The 20728-nt window shown below is 36.6% G+C and overlaps 1 protein-coding gene across 3 annotated transcripts in view; it reads right to left on the bottom strand.

The window, feature by feature from the left end:
- The window catches only part of LOC128077672 (adhesion G protein-coupled receptor A3-like), a 252454-nt gene that overhangs the window by 159843 nt on the left and 71883 nt on the right, over positions 1-20728 (bottom strand). The window lies entirely within an intron of this gene.

Here is a 20728-nt window from a genome sequence, read left to right as displayed (position 1 = left end):
CTTTACATTTAATACATTTCTCATTTCCATGTAATGTAGGCAAAGCAGCTGTCATGCAATACATAAACAGACAGGTCAGCCTTCTGTCTTGAAATACAAGTAATTTCTCACGTTTGGCAGATAGGTGCTTCATTTTGTAGCTGGTGACATCCAGAGGATCAGTTGTTGTGCAGATAAAGATCTTACTGGCCTTAGTAATCTCAACTGCTCTTGTGCTTGGGGCCATGACACTTCTATCAGTTCAGTGCCCACAGAGATTTACTATGTTTTATATTGTTTCAGGCCTCTCCATGATGTGAACACTGAGGAAATGCCTTCAGTGCAATTAGATAGGTAAGCTTCGGTGACAAGTGCTGCAAATTCTTGCACAGCTACTGTTCATCTTCTGACAATTTACAATTCATAGGGAATGACTGGTGTGCAATAATATCAGTGCTGTTTCTCAGATTGGCCACTTCCAGCACATACCAGCCACTGCTTCACCTCTGCCAAATGATAGCAGTCAGAGTCACCTTATTTATGACTCTCTATTTTATTGCAAATAAAATGCATGCTGAGTTGAATCATGGTTCCACATGCCCTCTCAATAGGGTGAGATTTTATCCCAAATGATTAACTCACACTAAGACATATTTTAATTTTAAATTTGAATTATTTTACAATCAGTTTTTTTTTATTTTAACAGTAATTTTTTCAGGTCTTTTGAACGCAGTTCCAAAAACTTGTGTTTTACACCCTTTTTGCTTTAGTAGTGATGCTGACAAGTGGTATGTCCCTAGTCAAAGTCTGACTCATAAAGGTCGAGTTCAGCTTTCAACCTGCATCATGATTACTTATGTACAAGAAATCTTGTATTACATATTAGAAATGCAGAGCTATAGAAGCACAGCAGGAAAACTATGTGCAGGCACCCCATCTTGTGACATCATTGAACAAAATAGAAGATAAGTAGGAAGGAAGGTACGGATTTAAAATTGAGAGGAAACAATAAACTGTCATTTGAGTCTTATTAAAATGCAGATAGCATTACATATACTTACAATCAAATGTAACATAAATTCAGGTAACAAGGATTCGTAACACTATGAGACACAATAGAAAGCACTTCAGCTATGTCTCTCCAAAAAACAGTGCTTTTGTTTCATACTGTTTTTATCTTAGCTTCATTTAGATATGTCAAAATTCCTTTGCTTCGGTTGTTTTCAAAAATAAATAATTATTCATTCATAATGCAAATAAAATGAAGTCAATAAAATAGGTTAATCTGAGTCCAACTCGAACACAATGGATACTATAAGAAAATATTAAAAACACACTATTACACTTTTCAAGCACTGATGTAACTTCTAAACAGTGATGTAAGAACATGTGCATGTCAATACATATACATACTTTAAGCACATGCATTACATAGCACATGTCAGTCCTAGTTGCCTGAGCCACAGTGACAGTCCCTTAGGTGCTAAGCCAGCAGAAAGCATAAAACCCAGAAGAGTTACCTTTTCCCTGCTAGTGTACCATATGGTGACACAACCATAGCTGCCAACAAAGGGAATGAGAGCCCATAAAATTCTCCAGAGTCTTAAGGAAACAATAGGATGAGCCAGAGGCAGGGAAGGAAGGGGAATGGGAAAGCAGCAGTTCTGGAGATAGGTAAGGAAAGGTGTCATAAAGGGGCGATACTTGGGCAAGGATCCTGATGGTGATTTGAGCATTTGTGAGAAGGCTGCAAGATCTATGATGACTTTGGGCATGAAGGACTAGGACAGATTTAGACTTAGGTGTAAGCTCTTTTCTTCCAGAAAATCACCAACTATAGCAAAGGCAGAAACACAAATCTCAAGGCTGTTCCTTCAGAACATGCCAGCACGCACAAAACAACCCCACAGACAACAGAGAGAAATAGGGATGACAGCCATCCTCCTGCAGGTACTCTGCCCCACTCCCTAATCCAGGCAAAGCACTTTTCTCTCTTGTGGTGTCTCCTCCTGCAGGATATGGATGAAAGTGGCAGCAGCAGATTTTATCACAAATGAAATACAATTGATAACATTTTTCATTATAAAAAAAAAACACTATGTAAGAATTGGAAAAAGCTTTTTCTTCACACCTGCTTATAAACAAAAAGCTTCACACAAAACTTCTGCAGTCTCTTCTCCAGAGTCCCATCAAAGACAGCTCAATATCATTGGTTTTTTATTAATGAGAGTGGTGAGGTGCTGGAACAGGCTGCCCAGAGAGGTTGTGGATGCCCCATCCCCAGAGGTGTTCAAAGCCAGGTTGGATGGGGCCCTGGGCAGCCTAACATAGTATTAAATGGGGAGCTTGGTGGCCCTGCACGTGGCAGGAGCGTTGGAGATTCATGATCCTTGAGGTTCCTTCCAACTCTGGCCATTCTGTGATTCTGTGAGAAATTAACTGACAGGAGCATATGTTCCTTTGATAGCTTAGCATTACTCAATGTGTGGGTGATACAATACCTCATTTTTTTGGAACCTTCAAACATTCATACCAAAACATCTGGCCTACTCTCATGCTGTTCATACCAAACACCAGAACTTAGATTTCTGCAGGCTGCACTTCTGACAATATCCTCATGAATGAAATGCAGACCCTTCTGCTTTTTACTGGGTTAAATATATAACTAAACAGGTCAGAGGGAGTTCTTTAGTTTGCAGAAATGAGCTCACGTGGCAAAGAAAGAAAGGACACTGTCCTCATTATCTGAGCTTCTATATTCTTAGAATTTAAAAGACAAGCAAGCAAACCAAAATAAAACAGTCTGATAAGATACATTTCTACGCTGTTTTACACCTCATGCTTCACACTGGAATCCATCTAAAACCAACTTAAACACATAGTTCAGAGCAAACATCCACATTTTAAAGCAGGAATAACTGACAATTTTCAGCTTTACATCAATTATACACATTATCTGTTAACTGCCAGCTCATCTAAATGCTCCACAAGTTGTAACTGGATGAATCAGCACCATAGGCTGTATGAGATGATGAGCTCCTCACAACAAACAAAGGAATCAAGAGGAGTAGTAAACTATTTCCAGGTGAGCTTTAATGACAGTCAAAACAACCAAGCAGACAAAAGGTCCTCCACTTACTGAAATCCTTTATGCTCCATTTTATGGCAACACTCCTGTTTCTCCATAACTTGTAACCACATAGGAAAAAAACAGCCTAATCCTAAACTATCATCTACAGGAATAAAAATGTCCAGTTTCATATTAGAAAAGGCAGACTATTTCAAGGAAAAGTGTCCATCGGTTGCACTGTTGACAAAGACATCTGGTCTCCTTATTTTGGAAATTGCACTTAAATTAGCTAGGTCATTTTAGTAAGGATATTCTCAGAAAATTGTAGATGATTATACTACCCACAATCCTGGTACTTTCTTAGTAATTAGTATTATTCCATAATGTTTCCATATATTTCTGGCCTAACAAAATAGGTGTTTTCTTTCTTGGCATTATGTAAGCCCCAAATGTGAATAATATAGGTAAATTAAATGATCTCTCACTGTATAAATTCCACATTTGGAGAATTTTCTTTCTTTCTTTCTTTCCATTTGTATTTTTCACAAAATTAACATTTTTAAAATATTGAAATTAGTGTATCCCATTTTCTAATTAGCAGAGTTTTTTATATTGAAGTCTTACAGCAAGGAGTATCAACTTTCACTAAGCTAAATAAGGAAACTAGGGTAAATTTGGTTGTATGTTTACATTTTTTCCCCAAGAACCACTGCTGAGGTTTGGCAAAAGGTCATAATGCAAGGCATGCCAAGCTCAGCCCAGCCTGGGCCACACACAGGCATGCATACATGTGTATTCAATGCCAGTGATTTTATCATCAACCAAAAGCAAAAGTAAAGGGCATCCCAGTATCACAATATTGAATCATCACAGCATGACCCAGTTAAGGCTTTAAAAAAGAGAATTTTATAACTAACGTTTATGGTTTTGCATCATTACTGATGGAGAATTCTGATTTTAAATGCCTCTATTCCGAATCTGAATGATGTTTCATTAGTGGTGTGCGCCTATATATCCACAGGCATGATCTGAAAATAAATCAAAACCAAAGTGCCTTTTACAATTACAGATAGATGGAGAATCCATGATGTTAGCTGTAGCCATGACTGCAGCACTTACATCGTGGCTGAACAACTGCAGAAAAAAATAAAATACCACAATATTTATTGAAGTACATTCCCACTCATTTTATTAGAGATGCTAGAGGTATTTACTACATGGCATCCTGATCTTACTAAACATGAATAGAAAAAGAACACATAATGCACTGCATTATTAGAAACAAATCTCAAATGATTGCAATAAAGGCAACAGTGGAGAGTTTCCTTTTCCCTTACAAGTCTGAACTTACAAAATTGTAATAATAGGTACTGTCCTCTTACTTGTAGATGACTTGTATCTCTATGCAAATAACAAGGCAGAATTCTTTTAGTAATATTATCACAAGTCTTTTACTACTAATGCACTGCATTATTAGAAACAAATCTCAAATGATTGCAATAAAGGCAACAGTGGAGAGTTTTCTTTTCCCTTACAAGTCTAAACTTACAAAATTGTAATAATAGGTACTGTCTTCTTACTTGTAGATGACTTGTATCTCTATGCAAATAACAAGGCAGAATTCTTTTAGTAATATTATCACAAGTCTTTTACTACTGGCATCAAAAGTCATTGGGTTTTGATCATCTTACTCATTAATCTTTGGACTGATTTTTACTGACTTATGACATTTAAGAGAATTTACCTCAACAAAAGCAGCTGAATTAAGAAGGGGAAATCTGCGTTTGAAATATTCACTTCCTGATGGCCTTGCTGAGATATAGATGAAACAAGAGGAAGAAACTACTAATGGGTCTTTAGAGGAATGTTTAAAAGCTACTCCCAGCCTCTCAGCTATTAGACATCTTCCATGACCAAACCCCTAATTATCTAAATGTGTCTTTGGGACTCTTGATGCCTCAAGTTCACTGCATGCACTTATACAGTATAAAACATAGTGGGAAAATTGCTGAAGCATACACAGTCCATTAATAAAAGAATCAATTCATCTTAAACTGCATCCTGACAGCGTGGCCATTTTGCATCCAACTCTTTCCCTCCTGACTCTGCAGGATCTTCCCCCCACTTCCAGTAGACAGACTGTAGATATTTCAATACTTATTCCTAACAAGAATGTTCCACTAATTCCACTACTTCGTTCAAATTTCTGACATTGATACATCTTTCATAAAAAATTATAGGTTGTACCAAGAGGACATCTGTGTTTAGAAAGCTGTCATTATGGTGCTGCAAACTTTCCAAAAAAGCTCTGAGAAGAGCAATCAGTTGTTGAGCAGATGCCAAATACCAATGAAATATGACTGACTTTCCACATTTTGCATATTACTATGAAACAACAACAACAGCAGAAAAAATATAAGCTCACATCTTCCACTTCTTTCTCATGTTAAATTCTCAAACTAAACAAAATGGCACTTTTGCTCAAGAAAGGAATACAGACTCAGAATCAAAATTCAAGAGATTCACTTTATAACATCATTGTGATCATACTGGTGGGAAAGAGTATAAACAATGCTGAAAGATCACATTTAGTATATATTCTGCAGTGAAAACAGTGATGCTTTCACGGCCTTGATACTATTAAAACTTATGTTCATTTTCACAGTTGGTGATTGCATTACTGGCTATACAGTGTAGATACGGGCTGGTATCACTATCAACAACTAAAGCACACCAATTTCCAGAGCTCTAGTTTTGTTCACTGGTTTTCAATTGTTTGGTTTTTTTAATAAAGATAGCGGATATTTAATCTATTTTCCAGAACCAGAAAAAGATATGGTTGTGTTGCAGTTAACTTTCAAGGACAGTAAAAGCCAACATACACAGAAACACGAACAATAACTGTGCCTTTTCAGACACTGGTGACAGGTTTTTTGTCTGTTTGTTTAGTGTGGTGATATTCTTCCTTATTATGCATTTTCATTTCATTTTCCTTTTTAATCCAAGCCATTATTGTTTGGATTGCCTAAAACAGAACATCCTAAGGACTGGACAGACACACAACCACTGGCAATTCAAGGTAATAAGGAGTGACTGGAAGTGCCAAACCAGTCATTACGATGGCAATAATGGCCTATAGAGCAACAGAAAAGTCACTGCTTTTTTTTTTTTTCATCATCATATAATGATCAATATAATATAATATATATATATATAATATAATAATCAAATGTGCTGTGGTAATGTAGCAATTATTCATTATTTAGGAACAAGACTAAATATACTGAACCATGTCAATAATAGTAGCTGAAACTGTGCAAAGATACAGACAGGCTTTATGGCAGTTTGCTCTCCCAAAGTATCCCATGATACTTTGGGAATGATATTACGTATTTCATTTCAGTGGTAATAATGGCAAAGCAAGACTATACAGATCAGATACAGTACTGTAACTGAACAGACAGTATGTCAAAGAAAAAGTGAGAAAATGACATGGTAAAGACTGATAAACTTTTACTGCAAAACTTCCGCTGATGCATTTTCCTATGTACACTTAGAAAACATTTTAAAGGATTAATTTTCACAGTATGAATTCCACTTTCATTTTAAATATGACAGCAACCAAACAGAATCTGGAAAGAAGATGCTAAGAATTCCTCTAGTTCAGTATTTTTTACTAATAATTCAAAATTAAATGTAATTTCTAATAAAAATAAATCATTTCATTTTTCCCAGATTATTTCTCCTTGGTCTGTTTTCAGGTAGTACAAATTCAGCAAAACATTCAAAATCACAACTCACATAGCTGTTCATATACATGCTCCTTTTCCTAGAAAACACCCCAAGAACAGAAATATGGGAACTACAGAGTTGCTCCACAGGCTAAAGCAGTAGATGTCAAGGTGTGCAGGCACACAATGTTCGACCTCTACTGTGCTGCAGGCATCTCTCTGGGACCTCTCATGGCTGCAGAGTCCAAGGCTTCCTCAATTTCTGCCCTGACCAGGACTCCTGTGCTTTTTCTATCTTTAAATGAAGTGTGCAGTCAAAATGAAACATAAATCATACCAAGAAAGTGAATGGAAAGATAAAAAAATACTTTCTGCTGGGAAAGGTTTACAATCCAGTGGACTAATTATTATTCCATGTTCTAAGGCTGCACTTACTCCAGCAATGTGTTCCGAAAATTCCTAGATTAAATTTCAAACTGTGGAGTCACCACTTCACAATTTAACAGTACAACTTGAACTCCAGAAATGAAGGATGGAGGACAGAAAGAAGCACAGTACTTTGGTTGGTGATATGCACTGTTGAACCATGCTAGCATATTTGATCAGTCAAATACCAATTCCTTTTGCCAACCTTCGCATTGCAAACTGTACCGAGTTCCTTTTTCCAGCATACTGCTTCCTACTTTTCTTCATGGCATCTCTTCTGCTGCCTTCCTCACACTGACTCTTCTCCAGCGTCTCAGCTGGGCCAGGAACACTGCTATTCTGTTCCACAGATATTTAACTTTATTTGTTAAAACCTCATCCATGCATGGAAGGATGTCTGCAACTCAAAAGGTGCTTTGGGGACCCACAACCCCATTTTCTCCCTCCCTGACTGTGCCACGCTGGTTAACTAATAAGTTATTTTGTTTTCAGTTAGTTGTGGTAGTGAAGACTGTGTTTTGCAGTATAGAATGTGTGCTGTACTAAGAACACAAGCATACTCATGCTCCCATGCAGCAAAGACCTCACTTTAAAGCTCAGAATCATGCCCATATGTGACAAAGCCAACAGTTATTTCCCAACAAAAGAAAACTAAAGAAACAAAACTGAAAAGAAAAAAAAAGTTAATGTGTTTCAGTGCTGCTAGTACTGCAAGTTTGCAGGAAGGAACTTCAGTGGCAGCAAAGGTGCTTTATGGCAGCTATTTTAACGCATATCTATAAATCTGTGCTTGAGACAACTTCTTTAAGAATGACAGCATCTGACACAAATTATGTGTTACCTTAATGACACCACTATATAAAATGTTGTATGAGTATATCACAAAGCTGAGATGTCTGGCTGCACATCAGGCTAACCGGACTATTTGCGGTCCTAACGGGAAACAGGAGCTTTGAGATGCTCATAAATTCAGTTAAGTGACCTCCTGAAATACAGCTGAACTTCAGATGTTACATAAATTAAAACAAACAGAAAAAAAAAAAAGGAAAAAAAAACCAACACCAACAACAAAACCACAGTCAACATACCATCCATTATTTAAAAAGCTCTATAAACTAACTTATTTTCTGACCACTAGCATTGAGTTTTACATAAATCATTATGTAAATTTTCTGATGTGAGATACCATCATAAATCTATTCATGACTGTGCTACCACAAAAATAATCTTAGTATACAATCAACCAGTTTGTTCAACCGTACAAGTAATAAATTATTTACAAATTGTTGAAATGATGATCTAACAGCAGTTCTCCAGACAAAACTCCCCAGAAAAAATGGCAGGTGTTTTTATATACCCACAATATAAGAGGTGCATAAGTAGTTCTTTATAATAACTGTTCCTTCTAATAAACATGTAAATTAGTTGATTAGTTGGCTATTCTAGAGTAGGAATAGGGTTACAATTGACCCAGCGGAATTAGTATGGTATTTAATTGTAGCATAGACCAAATCCTAGGAAAGATTATTTTTCATTATAACCTGATAGCAGAAGCCACTGATAGATAAGACATAATATTCTAAGTTGCACTAAGGGAGGTTCAGGTTGGATATTAGGAAAAATTCCTTCTAAGAAAGAGCGGTGAGGTGTTGGAACAGGCTGCCCAGAGAAGTGGTGGAATCACCTTCTCTGAAGGTGTTCAAAAAAAGTGGAGATGTGGCACTGACGCACACTTTAGTGGGCATGGTGGGGATGGGTCGGAGCTGGACTGATATCTTTATAGTCCCTTCCAATCTAAATGATTCTGTGAAATTATGACATTTCATTCATGGCTACAGTTTGTCTAATACAACTTGCTTGTATTCTCTTTGTCAAGAACTCGCTCTTAATCACTGGTAATTTTCCCTAGATTTATTTCCCTCTACTTACACAGCCATTCATTGAATTTCAACCAGAAGTTTCTGAGTTTTGCTACATCCTGCACATTTTGTCCTCACGGAATAACAATTCTAGATATTTTATATTTTGTCATGAAATATTTCCCTTGTATTACAAATATTAAAAACATAAACCTTAGTTCCTTCAATGTTGAAAAATCTTCATATTTTACATCTGAAAAGATGCACACAGCACGTTTAGTCTTTATAAAACATGCCGAGTTCAGCACTTATTCACAAAAACATGGAACTAGAATTGTAACCTAAATGGCTTTTTATCCAAAAATTTAAAAGGCTTCTTAATATTTTTATGAAGTAAAATAAATTATTGAATTGCAGGTTGTGACCATGACTTGCAAATGTCACTCTAACTGAAAAATAGAATCATCTTCATCTCTTGTGTAGTCCTGTTATGAACTATTTAATTAATGCAATATAAATGACTATATAAATGCAACAATGCTTTGTTTACAGGAGAGATAAAAGATGCATAAATATAACAGCAGCAGCACCAGCAACCTATAATGGTATGGTGGACTTTTCCAACTTGATGATTACGTAGGTACTGATCGAGTAAATTTAAACCTTGAATTTCAAACAACTCTCACATCTCTTCATGAAGACAAACTTGCACAAATAAGATTTCCTAATCTGTAGGAACCAAGAACTTTTTCAAAACCAGAAATAACATGACCAACAGAACAACATTGACCCCTGGATAATTTAGAAAACCCTGTGACATTTATTATGGAACTTTGATTTAACTGCAAAATTATATTCTTTTATTGACAAAGTATTTGCCACGTAGTATGCTATTAGCACTCCAATACACATCAACATCTCAACTGGGCTTCTGCAAAAGCATCTCTCCTCACTCTCTTCACTTGCCAAGAAAATGAAACTTGACTGCTGCATCTCTCTTCACATTGAAAAATATTGAAATATTTCTTAACTTAGGAGAGATTTATTAAAAGGGAAACAATGCTATTTCAAAGCAGCATTTTTCCAAGCTATCTCAAACATTCTTAGTTGAAACCCAATCAACAGCTCCTCATGCTGATGAAGTAATTTCCAGTAATCGTGACCTAAAGCTCGCTCTGTGAAATAGCAGAAGCTGACCTTTTCATTAAGAGCTAACTATGAATCTCTACAATAGATGTCTTAACATGAATCTCATTTATCAGAGAACAAATCTTTAAGGTTGATACCAGCTTTCAAACTCATCCTTTTTCTTGAGAACTCTGACTTTACGAATGTCTGAAAATAACTCAGGTCAACGGATCAGGAACAGCTGCCAGAGAACTCAATAAATATTGCATATGTTGTTCTTTGGAGGCTTGAGTCTTCCTTTTGTAGGTTATTTTCATTTAGCTGTTATATTTATATACCAGCAGTATCAGTAAAGAATGCATGGACACTGCTAGTCAAATCACGTAAAAGATTCACAAACTGCAAAACAAAAATTACTGAAATAAAAAGCAGAACCTGATAATACCATCTTCAATCAATTGTCCTGAACAGCAGAAATCACGTTAAACATTTTCAAATGCTTCAAGCATACCAAACACAGAAAGATTAATATCCACTGGCCACCAGAAGCATGACAATGAAAATACTGGCCCAGGTCCAAAAAAGCACTTAGGCTGTCTGAAGCCAAACTCCAGTGGAACATAGGTACTCAGTCCCAGAGAGCAGTTCACATCCCCCTTTTCACCTCCCACACCTGCACATCTGCTGCAGGTACCTTGGTGCTCACTTTTTAACTTCCAAGTGCACCAAGATTGAGCTGGTCACATACAAAAGCTTTTTGGAAATTGCAGATGAGACACGTGTGGTGGACAGGTTAACAGCACATACTCAGCACAGCCACAGATGCAAAACAGCCCAGTATCCCGAAGCTCTGCAAAGTAGTGAGGCAGTACTGCCATCTGTCTTTCCTATGACAACAATTAGAGCTTGAGAAATGGAACCCATGGCATCAGTGCTGTCCTTGCCCAAAAGGGAGGCATACCTACATTTAAGACACACTCGGACATGAAGAAGCAGACAAGAGCTCCTGCCCTGTAGAACAGTATTCTGTATACTATCAAATGAATGTTTATAGCAAAAACCCATTTTCCCCTTGTTGATGGAATACCACTGGCACTTCACCACTTTTCTTCCTGGCCTCGTAAATCTTAAACATTTGACTACATATTGGCACAGTTCCACTGTAGCCAGACCCACATTCCAGCTACAACATTTCCCACAGATGTATCAATGTGTTTGCGCTGAATATGAGCTTCTCTCTCCTCAGGTAGGTATTCTAGGCAGCCAGCTGATAAGAAAAGAGCAAAAGCACAATATCTTTCTCTCATGGCCAGGTTAGAAAGGAAAACACTGAGTGAGTTACACCTATAAAAACCAATGGCTTCAGTTGCAAATCCCAGTCCCACAAAGAGTTGCATAGGAAAAGAAATCATGTCAAGCTTAGCATATTTGTAAGCCACTCAGTGCCTGTTTTGGTCCTCCACATGATGGCATGTTTGGATCCTCTCATTACACACCTAATTCCTCCCATTCACTGCACACAGAGCACCAGCCTCCAAAGAACAGATGAGAGTTACACTTTGAAAGCTAGATATTTATGCTATGCATGACAGTGCCAGGAGCCACTAAGTCCACTATATCTTGCTGATGATGGGAGCATTAGTGACTTCCTCTGCTATCAAGCTGCTAAATTTTCTGTTTAAGAACCATATGTATTATTTACTACCCATTTGGCTGTGATTTAGCTTGTTTTTTTAGCTGTTTTCAGATTGCTTCAAAATAGGCCAGCACTAGGTCCCACTTTCTCTTCAAACCAGCACGTAAAAGCCAAACAAGACAGTAGTAGCAAACTGGAACTGAGTGCATAATTAATGTGACACATGCTCTCTTCCAGCACAGAGAGTTCAGGTACATACTTGGGACTGCAGCTCAGATCTCCAAGAAGTAACACCGCAGTGCAATATCCCTCAGAAATTATGCAGGGAAGACTTGGAAAAGAAAATCATTCTCCTTAATTTCAGAAGGATGTGCAGCATAAAGATAGATATGATTTTGCATTTCCTTTCCCACATAGAGTATTTGAAAGAGAGTTAATTCTGGAGGACAGTATTTTCCTGTGGAACAATATGCGCTATGCATATATTCCACCCATATCCCTTCCCCTCTGTTGATAAGTGGTGAGAAAGGGCAGTTGACAAAAAAAAATGCCACCCCCTATCTATCTCCCACTCAGCACACACTAACCCGATTCTCTAAGATTTCATCGCAGTGTTGCAGCTCATTAAATTCAGCTGAAGGATGAGAACTGAGCTGTGCCACTAAATGTGCACAGTTTGTGTTTACCAGCAAGAACACTGCATGCAGTGTTGCTTACAACATACCCTGTAATACGGAAGCATTCTTGTTGGCAGCTTTGACAATTTATCTATTCATATCGAAGTGAAACAGAGGCTGCTTTAAAACTGTTGCTCCTTGTCCTAATGGGAAAAGAATATTAAAAACTATCACAGTGAAATCTCTGTTGCCATCAAAAGGTCATTGATCCAACAGACAAACAACCTAGTGTTAATGATTTAACAAAACATTTTTCACACAGATTACATGCTCATCCATCAATACATATTTTTCACATCAAGAAAAGATTATTTCCTTCAGAATGTAATTATGAAGAACTATGCAAATCGAACACAATACTTAAGTAATTATGTATTTACCTTAAGAAACAAATTACAAGCACAATCATAAGGAAGAAAAGTTTGCTATTGTTTGGAAGTTAGACTCATGAACAGAGAATTGTCCTGAAAACCATAGAATCTTTTGAGCTGGAAGGGATCCTCAAAGAGCATCTTGTCCAACTCCCCTGCAATGAACAGGGACACCTACAGCTCTACCAGGTGCTCAGAGCCCCATCCAACCCAACTCTGAATGTTGTTGTATAATTTAGCAGGGAGAGAAGCTAAGAGGCTGATCCTGGCTTAATGAGTTTAAGTAGATTTAAAACCTTCCTGCCAATCAATATACATAACAATAAACACTACTTCAATCATACTAAATTTAAGACAAATGAAACTAATATGTAAGCAAAACAGTAAAAACAAACACAAAAAAACAATGTGTTTTTTTTTTCAAGTCAAGGAACAGCTGGTAAGTGTATTGCAATTCTGAAATTAGCAGTTCAAAAATAAAAAAAGCATCTGTAAATATCTGTTATTAAACATATACAAGAAAAATAATTTTGTCTTTGCCTCAAAGCAAACTTACCTCTCAATTTTCTGAAATAGAAGACATGTATGTGTTTTACTAATATATCAACTGCAAATGCAAGTTCCATATTATTTTACTGTTATACTGACAGTATCCTGCATTATTTCTGATAGCTTACAATATGTTATATGGCTTTCAAGAAACTAACATGCAAATAATTTATCAAAACATGTACATTTTTGGTAATCATGAACTAAATGTACATGTCATTTCAATTAAAGCAATCACGGAAATGTTACTATAAAGGCTTCAAAGATGCTTGGCGGATACCAAGGTCAAAATCTAGAAGTTAAAATCCAGTATCACTCACCATCATCAAATTTCTCAGTTTTACCTGCAACCATGTATGCATTTTTCCATAACTGATAATGACAACACATTATTGCACATGAAATATAAGATTTATGGAGTATTTAACTATTCTTTGTATTGCCTTTAAGTGTTGTTAGTGACTGCTGCTATTAAATAAACATGTTAAAAACATTGATGGGTCAGGGTTTTTGTTGCTGTTGTTGGTTTGGCTTTTTTTTTCTACGTGAAGGCTTTACTCTCATGCAGGGTAGAGCAATGTGAACAGTCGTTCTAACTTTGAATGTAATGTCTGTATGACTGATTTCAAACAACACTGTATGGGCGTCATAAATTTAAAACCATTCTCTGACACAGTACCTACACATGTAGAGTGCAAAAAAGTTAGGTAACTCTAAAAAGGTAACTTCTATAAACCTGGTTCTGAGAGAGTTTGAGCCTCAATCTTAATATTGGCTTTAAACTTTGTCTCTTGGTAAGATACTAGAAGTAACCCATTTCTACCAGTGATTTATTTCCCACTGCTGTGAGGAAACATCTTCATTGTGCGAGTTCTTTTCAGGTGTAACACTGCAATTCATCTAGAGCTGCCACATTCAGTCAACATTCAGGTTAAGCTTTTACTCTTGACATAGTAACAGATTGGGGAAGTACTGGTCCTCAACAAACTCATCGTCTAAAATCACAGGGCTAGAAATGAATAAATAATGTATTCTACAACACTGACAAATCTGTCCCTTTGCATATAAATAAAATACAGAGGATGATAACCAGGGGAACTTCAGCATTTGAATCAATAAGATTTGAACCGAAAGTATACTGTTCTTTTGGCTTAAGAACTCATTTCCAGGAACAAGGACAGCAAAATTTTTATGTTTATTATACAGAAGATTCCAGAAGGTCTCAGTCAGGTCTGGAGGTCTTTTGTGCTGTGCTAACAGATTTTTTTTCCCTATTCTGGAAATATATATACATATAGAACAACATATACATGGACATAAACTCACCCATAATACAATCATTTGCAGGATCAGACACAGATGTTATAGTTCCTGCACTGAAGAGATCAGAACAATATTCACAAGAGTTTTGACATTGACCTTTGTGAGACCAGAATGAAGTTGTAGAACTATTTGAAATACAACAGGAATACAAAGTAGCAGCTGAAAGAAAAACTTAAATAAAACAAGATTTAAACAAACAACAACTACTCACATTGCTTTGATGAGGTTAAGCTACTTCTATAAACAGTGAGCATTTGGCTGGGCACAAACTTTTCACAATACTGATTGAACTAAAAATTTCCTTTCCAACTAATCTGCATCTTCTTTCTTAGGCAACGTATTTATGACACCAGTACTTAAGGGTCTGTACAAGATTTATAGGCTAACACAGTGTAAATGCTTGCCAGCAATGTCTTAATCATGTTCAGAAAAATGGAGAATGTGTTGTGTATGTTTATTGCTATAACCATCTTTCCTTTGAATTAATCAAACGTAGCTTACATGATTAACTAGGAAAACAAAATATTCACAGAAGCTCTACAAGACGATAATTACTGGAGAAGTGTCAGAAATTTCCAGCTTTCCCAATACCAGAAAAAGCCTGGCCCTTTCCTGAAAATAACAGTAAGAACCTAACATAGAACAACACTGCTGTAAATGACCACAGTGTTTCCAGAAAACAGATATCTACTGTATAGTGTATTAAGATCCTTAGTCCAGCTGGTCCTTCTTTATTTTTTTTAATGAAAGTTTAAACATTTCCAAAAATACAATGCATTTTTAATGGATTTCAATGGTGTCTTTCTTCTTTTACATAAAATCACCCAGATGAAGGATGTTTTCTTAAAAACAATCTGCTATCTAGATCCACCCTCCCAGGCATGTCCCTTGGAGCCATTCCCAAACTATCCCCAAAGTACCAGCATTTCAGCAACTGGAATGACAACTTCTTTTTAATTGTTTGAGATCCTGCAGGCTTCTATCTGAGAACAAAGCATGCACATAAAGCACATTCTGTGGCCACGATTCAAGTTCTTTTGAGAATAAATGGTATATTGAAACAATGCTAAGTTATACGCTCAGCACTGCAGCAATTTGCAGCCAAGTTTGTTTCCCACCCATACTACTAAAGCTACAAAGAATACAAGAAAACTTATATAAAGCAACTTTTTCATTGTGCAAAAACTAAAGGCTTTGGTGAAATTATGAAGAAGCTTCACTATGAAGAAGAAAAGATTAATTATGTTCAGTAATGGACAAATAAAACAATGAATCCACGAGAAAAGTCTATTTGATAGTTAGTAGTGATACATTTTAATACTACAAGAACAAGGGAGTATCTAATGAAGTTCAAAAGCAATACGTTTAAAGCTGTCAGAGAAAGTACTTTAACACAATATGTAATTAACCTACTGTCTCATTACTGAAACATATCATTGAGGTCAAGAGCTTAGTAGGATTCACCAAAAGAATTAGGAAATACATGCCTAATGAGGACATTTACATACACATCAGACAGGATTTCTGAGGGCGCAGTATAAAACAACTAACATAAAAGAAACCTTTATGCGCTTATGCTTTAATTTCCTCTCTTTAAGATTTGATTACTGCATGACACATCTGAGCTGAAATCCTGCCTCAACCACATGGGTAACAGAGCCACCAATTTTAGTAAAATACTCATCTCCAGCACTGGCAAGGGGTGAAATATTGGAGAAATTGTACAAATAAGCTGATTTACGGTAAAATGACTTAAATTCCTCTAATTAAACAACTACAACCCAAAACATGAGTTCCAAGCACTTCAAAACTGCTTAACCGCTTAAGTTCTTACATCTATGAATCTATTATTTTTTTTATTTTTATTTTTATTTTTTTTTACAAGCCAAATGGCTTAAACATTATGTAAACTTGGTGCGATAAACAATTCTGTAATTTAAAGCAAGGGCTTGGGCTGCAGTTGCTTCCCCCCCTCCGCTCCCCCCCCCAAGTTGGCATGCATTTCCCAGGCAATATAGAGTACATCACATTTGTTAAATTAGGCCTTGGGCTTTCAGAAGACTTTACAAAAGGTTATGTTTGTAATCTTCACTGTTTATTTTACTTTGAAACCAACACATTCAGCAATAAGTCAGATTTATTGTGAAAATAAACACATTAGGACCTTATAAATAGCTGTTAGAAAAGTTCCGTATGGTCTGCCAAAAGCCCCAAATGATTGGTTCATGAACTTTTACTCTCTGTGCTCTAATGCCTTGAAAAAATTGTTTATTTTTGACTGGTTATGAATAGATGAGGATTATATTTCATCTATAGCCTCCATTAAAGTATCAAGATTTAGAAAACTTCTTCCAGACTTAAGAAACTCACATTAAAAAAAAATAAACTGTTGACAGCAGAAATACATAATGGAAAGGCAAAATGGAGTGTTATTTTAAGGCTGCATTTATATGAGTTTCTCAATTTGTCTGATTGTATGCCCCCAAAAATAAAAAAATAATCAGCACTCAAAGACATTGTGACAGTTTAATGGTTTTATATCTGTATCAATTGTTGTAGCACAAGTAGCCGCACAGAACTATTGCCTTGATCAAGAAGAATCTTACACTGACTTATACTTGCAGTAAGTATGCTTTATCAAGAGTAGGATCCTCTAGGAGGCTAGATGCACGTCCAGGCAAATGTGATCCCTGTACCCCTTCATATGCAATGGATTAGTATTGTTTTCTCATTCAACACTAGATAAATCCATTACTCAATGTTTTTTAAAAGAAAGAGAAGACAAGGAGAACAGGTGAGAAGCCACAGGGCAGGAGGACAGCAGGAAAGGGAGGGGCCATCACTGTTCATTGTGAAGCAAGCACTTGAGTCTGGCACTTCCCTGATCTTAGACAAGTGCCTCATTGGTTTTAATTGCCAAAACTATGCATGCGAAGAGGAACAACTAAATGCCTTCTGCACTGGACTAGTTCAGCCAGCAACATCTCCAAGTCACTAACAGCAGGGACCCCCAGCAACTTTCTGCAGTTCCAACTACAACTCTCAAATTTTTATCCTTCCCACTCCAAGTGCCATCAATGTACTTATTCCAAAAAACCTCCATTTTTAATGAGAAAATACCTCTCCTCCAGTTTTTAAAAACACATATAGAACTCTCATGTTACCCAGTATCCATCAGAAATTAGATGGCATTCCAAATACTAAAAAAAATCATGCATCATAATTCCTCTTAAGTGAGCAGAATGACCTCCTCTTAAGGTCTGGTGGTGTTCCCCCCCACACACACTCCATTTAGTTACTTCTACGTGCTACAGCAGATGCACCACATTTTCTGTTAGTTTCTGCTTGAATGAATAATGGAGACATGAGCACTTGTATAAACACAGAAAGGTATTTAATGAACACATTGTACATACTAAAGAGGCTACTTTCTGCTGGAAAAGTGTAGAATGCATTCTTCCAAGTTCATGAAAATCCTGTATTAATGAAGCATGAGTTTTCTATGAACTGGGACAGGAATGAACTGCCAATTTAAAACACTGAATCAAACCTGATAATTGCTCATTTAAACATTAGAAGAAAAGAAAAAATACCATGACAATATCCAACCCTATTCAGAAAACAGGAGATGTCTAAAATGCTGTTATTATTTTTACATAGTTTTTCATTAGAGATCATTTGTTTGTATTTCTATTTTGAAAACTCAAGCCTGCTGGTCCCAGATGAGTTTGCTCCTTCAGAGCTGCAATTTGTCTCATTGTATTTTCATTCATTTTAGTTCTCTTCATGAGCAACAGTAACATTTACAAAACCAAAAGAAGCAGACAGTAGTTGGAACCTCGTATTTACAGTGCATTTATAGCACTTGGCACGTTGGCCCCAGTTTTCTGAAAGATATTATTAGATTTGTCAGTGAGCGTCATGCTGCTTTTCCAGGACTCTGTGGGTTTTATCTATGAAGGCAAGTGCTCAGGCTTTAAATGCCTGGTTGCGCTCGCAGTTCCTACACAGTAGGAGTACAAGAATGCACAGACAGGACAAGACTAGAAATCCATCCAGCCAAGAATCCTGAATTCAGCTGTGGCCAGTAGTGGACAGAGTAAGTGCTTACGAGGAACGGATACTGAGGGAAGCCTCCTTTGAGTACACTCCCAGCTTTGACCTGGCTGCACCACATGTATTTCATCATCATGTAGTCATTCAGAGGAGACAGCAGCACACCCTCATACATGGATTACACAGAGCACATGCTGACATGGTGAAACAGAGATGGCAGATGCAATGGGAAGTCACTGTGACTTTTCCCATTGTTACTGGCATTCAGAAGCACAGCAGAAGGAACAGAAGATGAGAATAACATTGACTCCTTGAAACGGTCACTAGTACATCAAACCATAACATGAAGCTCTGTGAAGAACTTCTCCAACTGTTGAGAACAAGTTCATATGTAAGGGAGGCTGTACCAATTTTGAAGAAGAAACTTTTTGCAATTTGCTAACAAAAGCAATGTTGGTTAGCTTTTGGGGTGAAAAAAACTTGCAGAATTCAACCCTAGTGAAAGGCGAAGAAAACCTAGAATTCACAGCTGGCCAAACTGCATAAAGACAAGTGGGAACAGCCTCCAGCTGCAGCAGGGGAAATTCAGGTTGAATATCAAGAAACATTTATTCTCTAAAAGAACAGTAATACTTTGGCACAGGCTATCCAGAGAGGTGGTGGAGTCAGGTAGGTGTTCAATAAAAGGGTAGATATGGCACTGAGGAACATTGTTAGTGGGCAGTATTGGTGGATGCTTGGATTGGATGATCCTAAAGGCCTTTTTCAATCTTAATACTTCTACGAAATTCTTTCAAAGTCTACTCTCATACAGTGCACATTTTTTGGTTAATCAGAAATGATACCACTAACTCATTACATAAACATCCTCTCACTATAGGCCGTGGGGAAGGTACTTCTCCCATTCACGGTCTGTAATCCACAGCTTTTCCCAAAGGAAAGATATTGATAGTGACGTTCTTTCCATTCTAGTTTAGAAAATGCACATCTCCTTTCAACATGTAAAATCTCACCTATTACCAACCATCCAAATATCCCTCTCACCACATATTTGGTATCTGTTTTGTGAACTTTATTAAATCCCAACATTGACATTTTCCATTATAGAATTAAGTAATTATTGATCCAATTAAAAAAAATAAAGTTGTCACAAGGTGATGTATTCAACAGCACTTTATAACTTCCAGAATTGCACTTAACCACAAACTGGTATTAAAGTTATGAACTGTTTCTGTCATGCAGAATAGTATATCTAAAACAAGAAAAATCTGAGAAAAATTTCTTTTTTTTCCTCCATTTGTTTTTTTAAAGCAAAGTATATGGCAAGCAAATTGCTGCATCAGATTCTGCAGCAACTGACTGAACACCATCTCTCAATAGAACTAAGTATCTAAGTCTCTGTATTTCATTTTAAGTTTTCAAAGGAATTAGTAACAAAGCTTGTAATTTGTACATCTTGTTTGTAAACTGTTGGATGGATATCCCAAAATCATTTGCGTATCTCTCACTAAGAAAAAACAAATCAAAAACATTAGAATATATGAATATAAATGAAAGTATAAAAATGGGAAATAAATATAAAATTCATGGACTTCTATGTAAGATGATGAACTATTAATTAGTATCTTGGAAAAACAGTTCAGCAAGGTCATTTGTCTTCCCTGTCTCTATTGAAAGTATTATATGAATATTCTAAACTAAGTTGCAAACTTATGTAAGATATGCCAGAAGTGAAAATGCATATCTTTAGTCAGAGGAACTATAAATAAACATGGTGGCTGCTGCACTCAACTATAATACTGTTAAAATATGGGTTTAGATCAAGTTGTTTTCTCTCAAAGCATGTTCAGATTCATGTGTTCAAGCAAATCTCACAAAATGAAAAATTTCTTGTACTCCAAAAAGGCAGATAAATGTAGTAGG

This window comes from Tympanuchus pallidicinctus, unplaced genomic scaffold (genome assembly GCF_026119805.1).
Source record: "Tympanuchus pallidicinctus isolate F22 unplaced genomic scaffold, pur_lepc_1.0 scaffold16, whole genome shotgun sequence".
Classification (NCBI taxonomy): Eukaryota; Metazoa; Chordata; class Aves; order Galliformes; family Phasianidae; genus Tympanuchus; species Tympanuchus pallidicinctus.
The sequence above is the reverse complement of the archived record's forward strand: the minus strand, read 5'-3'. Positions and strand labels throughout refer to the sequence as shown.